Below are 10,017 nucleotides of genomic sequence, written 5' to 3' on the forward strand. Positions count from 1 at the left end.
CATTTATGTCCCCCTTTTTTGTTTTGTTTTGTCAGAGATGGGTATTCCATTGCCATTCAAATATTGTAGGTGCTTGTTGGTAGTCTATTTAATAGCCCTCTTCACCATGCTTTTTCCTCCACGGGAAGTATGGAGATAAAACTTAGAAAACTCGCAGATAATAACATGGAAAAATAATGTCTATAACTGCTGGATCTCTCATAGTCCATTGTAGTGGATGCTAACTGGTGGTCAACTTGTTACACCCAGGTGAATGCAGGGTGTGGAGGCCTACTTGAGGATTGTTGGCAGCAATGTAAGAGGCAGAACTGGAGAAGTTGTTGAGAGGCTGTTAGGGGTGTTGTTTGGAGAAGCTGTTGGAGCTGTTGGAAGCTGCTGGTTCTCTTTGACTATTCTGCTGGAGCATCTTGTCATGCTGGCTTTCCTGATGAACTTCACTGTTCTCACTGAAGGAAGAACTCAGGATTGACTTGTCACTGAGAATGGCTATGGTTCATTTGGGGGGCTGTGGTCCTCATCTTGAGCATCACTTCCTTGCTTGACAGGGGAAGATGGTGCACAGTTCAGTCTCCTGGAGAAACTTGTCACATTGGCTTTCCTAATGGGAACTCAGCTTTCCTTATCAGTGGAGGAGCTCAGGACCTCACTGTTACCGAGAACGGCTGTGGTACTTTTCTTTGGGGGAACTCTGATGCTAACCTTGAGCATTGTTTCCTGGCTCCAGTTTAGATCCTTCAGCCTGCTAGCACAGATCCTTCATGCTGCTGGCACAGACTTTCTAGTTTCCACCACTGACCTTTGGGCATTTCTAGCGAAGATTGCTGAAGTGTACTTGCATGAGACATTGTTATGGGCTCTAGGACTCCAGCTAGACTCATGGAAGGCATTTTTATGAGCTCTAGGTCTTCAGCTGGACTCACTCAGAACACTACAGTGTGATCCAGGCCCCCAGTTGCTTCTTTGGTCTTTCATGTGTGGACAAATTTCCTGCACTGTATGTATATGATTCTTTGGGTGATTGATTATAAAATAATCATATAAAATATGTTCTGTTTTGTATAGTTGCCCTTTGCAAAAACCCCAAACCATGACATCAACCTTCTAAAACAAACGAGTAAATATTGTGACCTACTCCTTGTCATATTTTGGCTTTGTGTTCTCAACCTAATAGTATAGTAAAGTTTATCAGTTCAAGGCTTCAGGTGGTGATTCAAGTTATGGCCCATGAAACCTGACAAATTCACCAGTATTTCTCACAAGAGCTTAATAGCTCTTGACATGTAGGCACTAACTGTTTTCTCATTGTCTTTTAGCAGTTAAAAAAAAAATGTAGCCCAGCCAGTGAATCACAACATCCCAAGTAGTCGGAGAGCACATGATAAGAGACAGTGCCTATGACTGCTTTCAGCTGGAAGTAACTATATAAATCAGGATTTTCATGTCCTCATATCCCATGAGGAATTATGGAGAAATTTTCTTGGGGGGAAATGAAGCAGTAGACAAGGGCATGGCTGCCAACTGGTGGGGCAAGTGGCATATGACCTGTCAATAATGGAGACTTGGGGCCGGGGAGATAGCTCAGTAGAATATGCATTTCCCTGGCAAGTACAAGGTTCTGAGTTCAATCCCTGATACCAAAAAAAAAAAAAAAAGAGACCCAGGACATAGATGAAGAGTAACAGTCCCCAAGCCCTGCCCATGGAACCAATCAGAAAGTTCTATCTTACATTTTTTTGGTGCCAAATCAAACAAATTTTTGATAGGATACTTAAATCTTCTGAATGTCAGCCTGAAGAATGGGGTAACACAGGACATCAGGCATTAACCTTGTGGTCACTGTGATCTCTCTCTCCTTCTCAGTGACTAGATGTCACCTGCAGAGTATACTTTTTTTCCTAACTTTAACTGGCCCACACTCATGCTGAAGAATATATTATTTTTTCCATACATTTATCTTTGGGTTTTTTTTTTTTTTTGCTTGTTTGTTTTGTTTTTTGATGGAACCAGGGATTGCACTCAGGCCAGGCAAGCAATTATTCTACTGAGCCATCTCCCCAGCCCCTCATACCTTTAATAAATGTGAATCTTGCTTTATTATTATTATTATTATTATTATTATTATTATTACTATTTTTGCATGTCTTCCCAGTTCTTTTTTTTCAGGACAACAAGAACCTGGAAAGAATCCCTGGAAAGAGCATATAGCACCCCAGAATCTGGTAAGCAGAGGAAAAGGTGATGGCACCTGGTATATGTATTTCTCTTTTAATATGTTCATATGATGAATCACATCCCTGTGCATGTCCTCAGCTCCTGACCAAGGGCTGGGTTTGATTACTTGCTGACCTAATTTCATATACTCATACTGACCAAGAGTGGGAGCCATAGGGGAAGATGCCAAAGTAATGCCCTAGGACAGAGGCACTAGAGATTCCTTGAGAAAACAAGAAGCTGGATACTTTATCATCTAGCTAACAACAATAGCATGTGGGCAGCCAAGACTTGTTATGGAAAATCATTGAAACTAGGCATGGTAGCACATGCCAGCTATAATCTCAACATTTTTGGAGGCTGAAGCAAGAGACTGCAAGTTTGAGTCCAGCCTTAGTAAGTCAATAACTCAAAATTAAATCAAAAAATGAAAATAGCTGGAGGTGTAGTTCATCATTACGGTCCTGGGTTGAGTTACCATTATTGAGAAAAAACTTTCTCTCAAAGCCTCCTAAATGTCTTGGCAAAGGAAAAAGATTGATTGCATTGTGCTCAAATGCTTTTTAAAAATCCACTTATTGGCACTAGCAAAGCAAAGAAACAGACCATGTAAGAATGGCGTCTTGTGTAATACCCTATTCACTTTTGAAAGCAGGAGAGACTGAGACAGAATTCAATTTAGTTTGGCCCCTGCCTGAACTATTTACATAGAAGTAGCCTAGCTAAATTACCCCATTCCTCACTCCTTCTCCTGCCCTGTCAAAACTTTACAAACATGTAGGAGATAAGGAGGAGACAGGACCAATTAAGGGCAATAAGAGACAGACTATTTGCCCATGCTTAGCTATAAATCTCTGCCTGAGACCTTGCACCTATAGGATATAGGGGCACCACATTCCTGCCCAGTTGCCATAACAACAAAGAAATTATAAAAGCAGGTAGAGAATAAGAACTGGGCCTTTTGTATTTTCCCAGATAGGAATATGAAGTACATTAGTTGCTGGCTAATTAATAAAGGCTCTGTAAGTCCTATAATTTGGTCTCCCGTGGCAATATATCCAATCCTGGCCCCTACATCTGAGGATCAGTGGAAAAGATTAGAAGATGCAGATATAACTACAAATATACCCAGACAACTTATCTTTGACAAAGGGGCCAAACATGTTCACTGGAAGAAATATAGCCTCTTTAACAAATGGTATTGGAAAAACTGATTTTCCACTTCCTGAAAACTAAAACTAGATCAAGGTCCATCACCATGCACTAAACTAAAATTAAAATGGATTAAAGATCTAAACATTAAAAGAGAAACACTAAACCTACTGGGAGAGAAAGTAGGTGGAAATTTTGAAGACATAGGGGTAGGCAGAGAGTTTATGAACACAAATCAAACTGCAGGGGAAATACTTCAAGAATCAGCAACTAAGATCTCATCTTATTGAGGAGTTTCTGCATGTCAAAAGAAATGAACAAAGTGAAAACACAACTCACAAATTGGGAAAAAATTTAGCCAACAATTACCTAGACTAAAGACTTCTATCTAGAATATATAAAGAACTAAAAATATCAGGCCCCCAAAATTCAAAGACCCAATCCAAAAATAAGCATCTGATATGAATATACACTTCTTAGAGGAAGAAATACAAATGGCAAATAAATACATGAAAAAATGTATGAGAGCACTGGTCATTTGAGAAATGCAAATTAAAACAACATTGAGATATCATCTCACCCCAGAAAGAATGGCTGTCATAAAGAAATCAACTGATAACAAAAGTTGGAGAGCCTGTGGGGGAAAAAGAAACCCTTCTCCACAACCATTATGAAAATCACTGTGGAGACTCTTCAGAAAAACTAGGATTGGAAGTCTCATCCATCCCAGGCATTCCCCTTCTAGGTATTTTTCCAAAAGATCTGAGAACATCATACCTCAGTGCTATATGTGCACTCATGTTTATAGCAGCACAATTTGTCATAGTCAAATCTTGGAAACAACCAAAATACCCATTACCTGAGGAATGGATAAAAAAGATGTAGTATTTTTATACAGCGGAGTATTACTCAGCTAAAAAGAGAGACAAACTTGAGGCCTTTATGGGTAAATAGATGCAACTAGAGACTATATTCATAAGTGAAATAAATCAGACCCACATGTGTAAATATCATGTTTTTTCCCTAGTATAAGAATATCAAAGAATAAATAAAATCTGAAAAGTATAATAGATGTAGTAAAAGAAGAAAAATGAACATAAGGAAAAAACAATAAAGATAAGGGAAAAGAGGAAAGATAGGGAAAAAAGGAAGGGGTAAAATCATGCAAATATATATATAGGATAGCTGAGATGATTGTAGTACTAATTTCCATTAGTTTTTTTGAGAGTACCAGCTAATGTTTAAAATTTTCACTTTGACTAACTTTATAAGCTAATATGTGTAATCTGAGCAACTGCTTTAAAGACAGCAATGTGCAATACAAAAAACATGGTTGAATACCTCTCATCCTTTTCTAAATGTGTACGGTTTCTAATGTCTGTATCAATTATTATTATACTCTATAAAATAAATTGAAAAGTAAAAAGGAAAAAAAAGGTTTATTGAAACAAGTGTTAATGTTTAATTATTTGACTGATCTTGCATAAATATATCTGGTACTCTGAGCAACAGATTTGATGATAAAAATACATAATATAGGCTGGGAATATAGTTCAGAAGTGTAAGTGCTTGCCTGGAAAGCACAAGGACTCAGGTTTGAACCGTGGTACTTCATGCTGTGCAGCCCCAGAACCTCAGACACACCAAACCTGACCGAAACAGGGTGTGGTGGTACACACCTATAATCCCAGCAGTGGGGAGGCTGAGACAGGAGGATCACTATTACTCTTAGCTGCATAGTGAGACCCTGTGTCCAATAAATCAATAAAAAGAAAAATTTAAAAATGCATATTGTAACAACCATTGTTAATTTTGTATTCTTGTTTTGAAATTTTGTATCATATGTATTGTTGTATGTTACACTATTTCTTTGTTTTTGCTATTGTTTTTGTTTTTGCTCTTTAAAATAAAAATTTCAAAAATCCACCTATTATAGTTTAAATAGGAGCGAGGCATGGTGGCACACTCCTGTAATCCCAGTACTAGGGAGGCAGAGGTACGAGGATCATTGTAAGTTCAAGACCAGCCTGGACTACAAAGTAAGCTCAAGGCCAGCCTGGACTACATGATAAAACAGTCTCCAAAAGACCAAAAAAACAAAACCAAAACCAAAAAACACACACACAGACACAGACACAGACACAGACACAGACACAGACACAGACACACAAACCCAACAAAAAAACTATCTATCTATCTATCTATCTATCTATCTATCTATCTATCTATCTATCGACCTACCTATAATGAAATGCCCTTCAAAGACTGATTTATTGAGGGCTTGATCCCCAGTGCACCATTGTTCAAAGGTGGCACCTAGAGAGGTGATTGGGTCCTGAGGGCCCATTGATGAGTTTATAGCTGTATTAGTCAGTGCTTACTAGAGAAACATTCAATGCAAGATGTACAAATATATAAGAATTTACAGGATTGGCTTACAGTGCCCACCCAGAGTCAGGTGTGGAAGTGTAAATGGTCTGTCTGCATGCTAGAGATCCAAAGCTTCCACTCAAAGGCCTGGAGCTCACTGGAGTATTCCTTGTGAGTTTGTGTCAGGTCAAAACATCTGTGCTAGAAGGCTGGAGAGTCTGCACTGGAAGCCAGGAAATGTCATGCAAGATGAAGATGAATACTCAAATTCTCCTGAAGAAACAGAAGTGAGCCTTCTTCATTTCCCTTTTGTTACAGTCAGACAAGTCTTTTAGTTGGTTCCACTCACACCAACTAGGGTGAACCTTCTGTCTTCAGTCAGTCCCTTCAGTCACACCTGGAACTCTGCTAATCCAATTTAGTTGGGCATTTCTTATTTAAGTTGACACAATCTGTAAATTATAATAGCTGAATGCATTATTAGGAGTTGGAAGCATTTGTTAGGCATGTGCTTTTGAAACGTGTATCTTTTCTTGGGATTTTCCCTCTGCTTCCTGGCTGTTATGAGACTGGTAGCTTTCATCTTCCATACCCTTTCTCCTTGAAGTGGGTTGACTGGAACCTCTGAGACTCTAAGCCAAAGTAAGTCTTTTCTCCTTTAAGTTGTGTTTGTCAGGCATTCTGTTCCAGCAAAGAAGGAAAGCTGACTAATATACCACCTAACATTTGTTTGACACTCCAATAGAATAGAACTCCATTTGTACAATTAATAAAGGCCAGACATCTTAACACTTCTGCCAAGTTAATAAAGAGTGATTCTTTTTCTTTTCTAATAGAGAAGATAAAACCAAAGGTTAAGGTTGCCTCAGACTCCTGCGTATCTGAGATTATAGGCATGCTCTGGCTGAAAATGATAATCATTTTAAAATATGCTTTGATGGAGTACAAGTTTGACAGTATGAAGCCTTTACATTTCTTAGTCGCATGATCAGGAGCATGTCACTTGACCACTTGGAACCTCCCTTGCCTCATTCATGAAATGAGAATACATTGGAAGTAGGAGAGATGGGATTTGAACCCAGGGCTAACTGTGGAAAGATCATCCTCAGTTGATGATGGTAGAATCATGCAGTCGTATAACACATGTAAAGTCAGCTATAGTCACTGTATTAGTCACTTTCTGGTTGTTGGAATGAAATGAACAACTCAAACAACTTAAAGGAAGAGAGATTTATTTGTTATACAGTTTCCAGCCATTCAGTCCAAGGTTGTCTGGCTCCAAGACAGAAACGACTTGGGGGAAGGCTTGGCAAAGGACGGCTGCTCATCCTGTACTAGCCAGAAAGCACAGGGAGGAGGATCTGGGAACAAGAGCACACTCTGCCCCTGTCCAATAGACCCCACTCTGAACAGTGTATTTAGGTATTTTTTTCTTCAGTGAATGAATTTACTGATGAGTACAGAGTTTCACCTGATCCAATAATCTTCCTAATACACGAGAATTTGGGAGGACACTTAGTTCTGAACCAAAATAGTCACTTGGGATAGACAGGAAGGGAGAAAATGACAGAGTTTTAAGTACTTTGGGGTGCATTTCACCTTTCAGCCACCGATCTGTGCTCTGGGATTACTGCATGATGGAAGATGTGCACCTGTCTTGGGATAGACACAGGCTGAGTGTAGGAGCAGCTGATGCTGGAAATTGACCATGTAGTGGCAGGGAAGACATAGCCAGTGTGACATTGAGAAATGCCTAAAACAATCAAGCTGCCTCAGTCCTGAGAGAACACCTTGCCTGAGACAATTCCAGTTGTTAGTCACTGGGCAACCTTGTGTTGGGTGACACTAACTCTGTCAAATGTATAAATAAACACCCCTACAGTGGTTGAGCAGTTTCTTTCCTTTCATCTGGAGAGAGGGCTCCCCCTGACCTCAGCTTTCATCTCTTTATCTTTATTTCATCATTCTCTTGCCATTTTTCTCTGTATTTTCTCTGTATCAGGAGCAATGTCCGTTTAGGGAAATGACACCCCAACATGGACCTCATGGTTAAAGAAAAACAAGTGGGTGAAGGGACACTTGTCATTTGTGTGCAATGTGGGAGTGAAGTGCCTTGGTACTGTCAATGTTCAACACAGGGGTGCATTGGTATGGCAATCATCAGGTGTAAAACACAGGGCATGGAGGTCTCCATTAATAAATAAATAAAAATAAATAGGGCCAGGGAAATAGCTCAACGACATAAGTGCCTGCCTCACAAGTGCAAATCCTGAGTATGATCCTCTTTAGAAAATAAATAAGCTGAGGATATAGCTCAGTGGCAAAAGCAACTGCCTGGCAAGAACAAGGTTCTGAGATCAATCCCTGGTACTGCAAAAATAAGTAAATAAACAAATAAATACTAAAAAACAAAACAAAACAAAACAAAACAAAAAAAACCATAGGACTGGAAGAAGCAAAAAGGAAAAAAGGTGCATTCATTTACTAGTAATTAAAAATAGGGCAAGCAGAATCTTAAGAACCACAGCAGTATATGTATGTGAAAGTGTTTTTCACATGCTTGGTTCCTGTATTTACTTTCCTTTGTGGATTTTGGTTAGAAGGGATTAAAGGATTTGGCTCAGAGGGCTATTTTAGAATCAAGATGGGGTGGGGCGGGGGAGAACAGAACAAAAGCTCCACCCATACAGTTTAAATCCCTGAGCTTCACTCAATCAGATAAGGAAGAAACTATGGGAGACAAAAAGGGAAATTCTTGGAATCCCGTGAAACCGCTGGGTGAGGGGGGAGGGGAGGAAACACAGGCTAGATGTAAGGAAAGCCTCACACTCTGGTCCTAGGCAGACTCAGCTGGAATTTCCTAGCTACCCAGGAATTCTTGCATACTGCTCAGCCGTGGTTGCCAGTGCACGCTGAGGGGAGAAAAAATCTCTGTTACTCACATATGCGCTTCTATTTTTTATTTTTACTTTTTGCATTTTAGGGAAGGGTCTACATGGTGCTCAGGGTCTCGCTACTATAGTGGACTTGTAGTGATCCTTCTGTTTACAGCCTCCCAAGAGCTGGGATTACAGGTGGGAGCCACCACACCCAGTCTCAATTGCCAACTCAGCGCACCCTGGGTGAGCCCTTCATATGCGCTTCCGCTTCTAGAACACAAAGTTTACAGAGGGCAAACAACACTTGTATGCAGAACCCTAGCAGCAGTGGGACATCCAGTGGCCAGAGTGGGAGCAACAGCTGGTATGCCAGTGCCTGGGGTTACCTGACAACAATGGCTGAGTGCATCCCCACTTCCCTCCTCCCCCCATTGAGCCTTGTGGCCCACCTGCTAGCGGGCCACATCCATCACACTAGCAATGCAAGCTCTGCTAAGAGCTGTAAGACTGACAGCAGCCCAGATCCGAGGTGGTGAAAACCAGGAAAATATTTTGGTGGGCATGGCTGCTGAGGTGGTGACCACTGCATTCTCTGGAGAGAGAGAATGTAGATGATGGAGTCCATCCCTCACATTTAGGTAGGTCAACGAAGCCACTGCCAGGAGCTCACTCAGCCAGGAAAACACTGCTCAACTCATCATAGACTCTCATATTGCTCAATTGATCCTTCTTCCTGTGATGAAAATTTAAAAAATTATAAATAAGAAAAAGAGGTCCAAGGATTTTGGGTCTACCAATACATATTTGGTTCATAGATGGAATTGATTATTTAAAGGAAAAACATTTTTAAAAAATTTTAAAAATCTTTTATATATTTATTTGGTACAGGGTCTCGCTATGCAGCTTAGACTTGTAGTGATCCTCCTGCCTCAGCCTCGCCTGGGCTGAGATTATAGGCATGCACCACTCTGCCCAGTTTCATTGGCTGGCATGGCACACCCAGGATTCCAGGGCTCTCACAGCATGCAGAACCAGGGATCGAACCCAGGTCCTGGTGCTTGCCAGGCTTAGACCACTGAGCTAACTCCCCAGCCCAGAAAATATTTTGAAGGGCTTCTTGAAACAAATATGGATGGCCTCCCAGGTGCAGCAGCTACAGGTCCTCAATAATGGAAGTGCTAGATTGCTACCCTGCAGGGATGCCAAAGGCCATTCTGGATATTTCTCACTGTATGTCCTCCTCCATATACCAATCAATCTATGAGATCATTGCATTATAATACCTGAGCCACATATTTTAACTGAGCCACAGGTGGCAATCTCAGCCTTTTCAAGAGTTTGTTGAGTCATAGGTTTTAGTACCTACCTCTCAGGGAGTGGAGCCATTTTTTTTTTTTTTTTTTTT

This window comes from Octodon degus, unplaced genomic scaffold (assembly GCF_000260255.1).
Source record: "Octodon degus isolate 3935 unplaced genomic scaffold, OctDeg1.0 scaffold00021, whole genome shotgun sequence".
NCBI lineage: Eukaryota > Metazoa > Chordata > Mammalia > Rodentia > Octodontidae > Octodon > Octodon degus.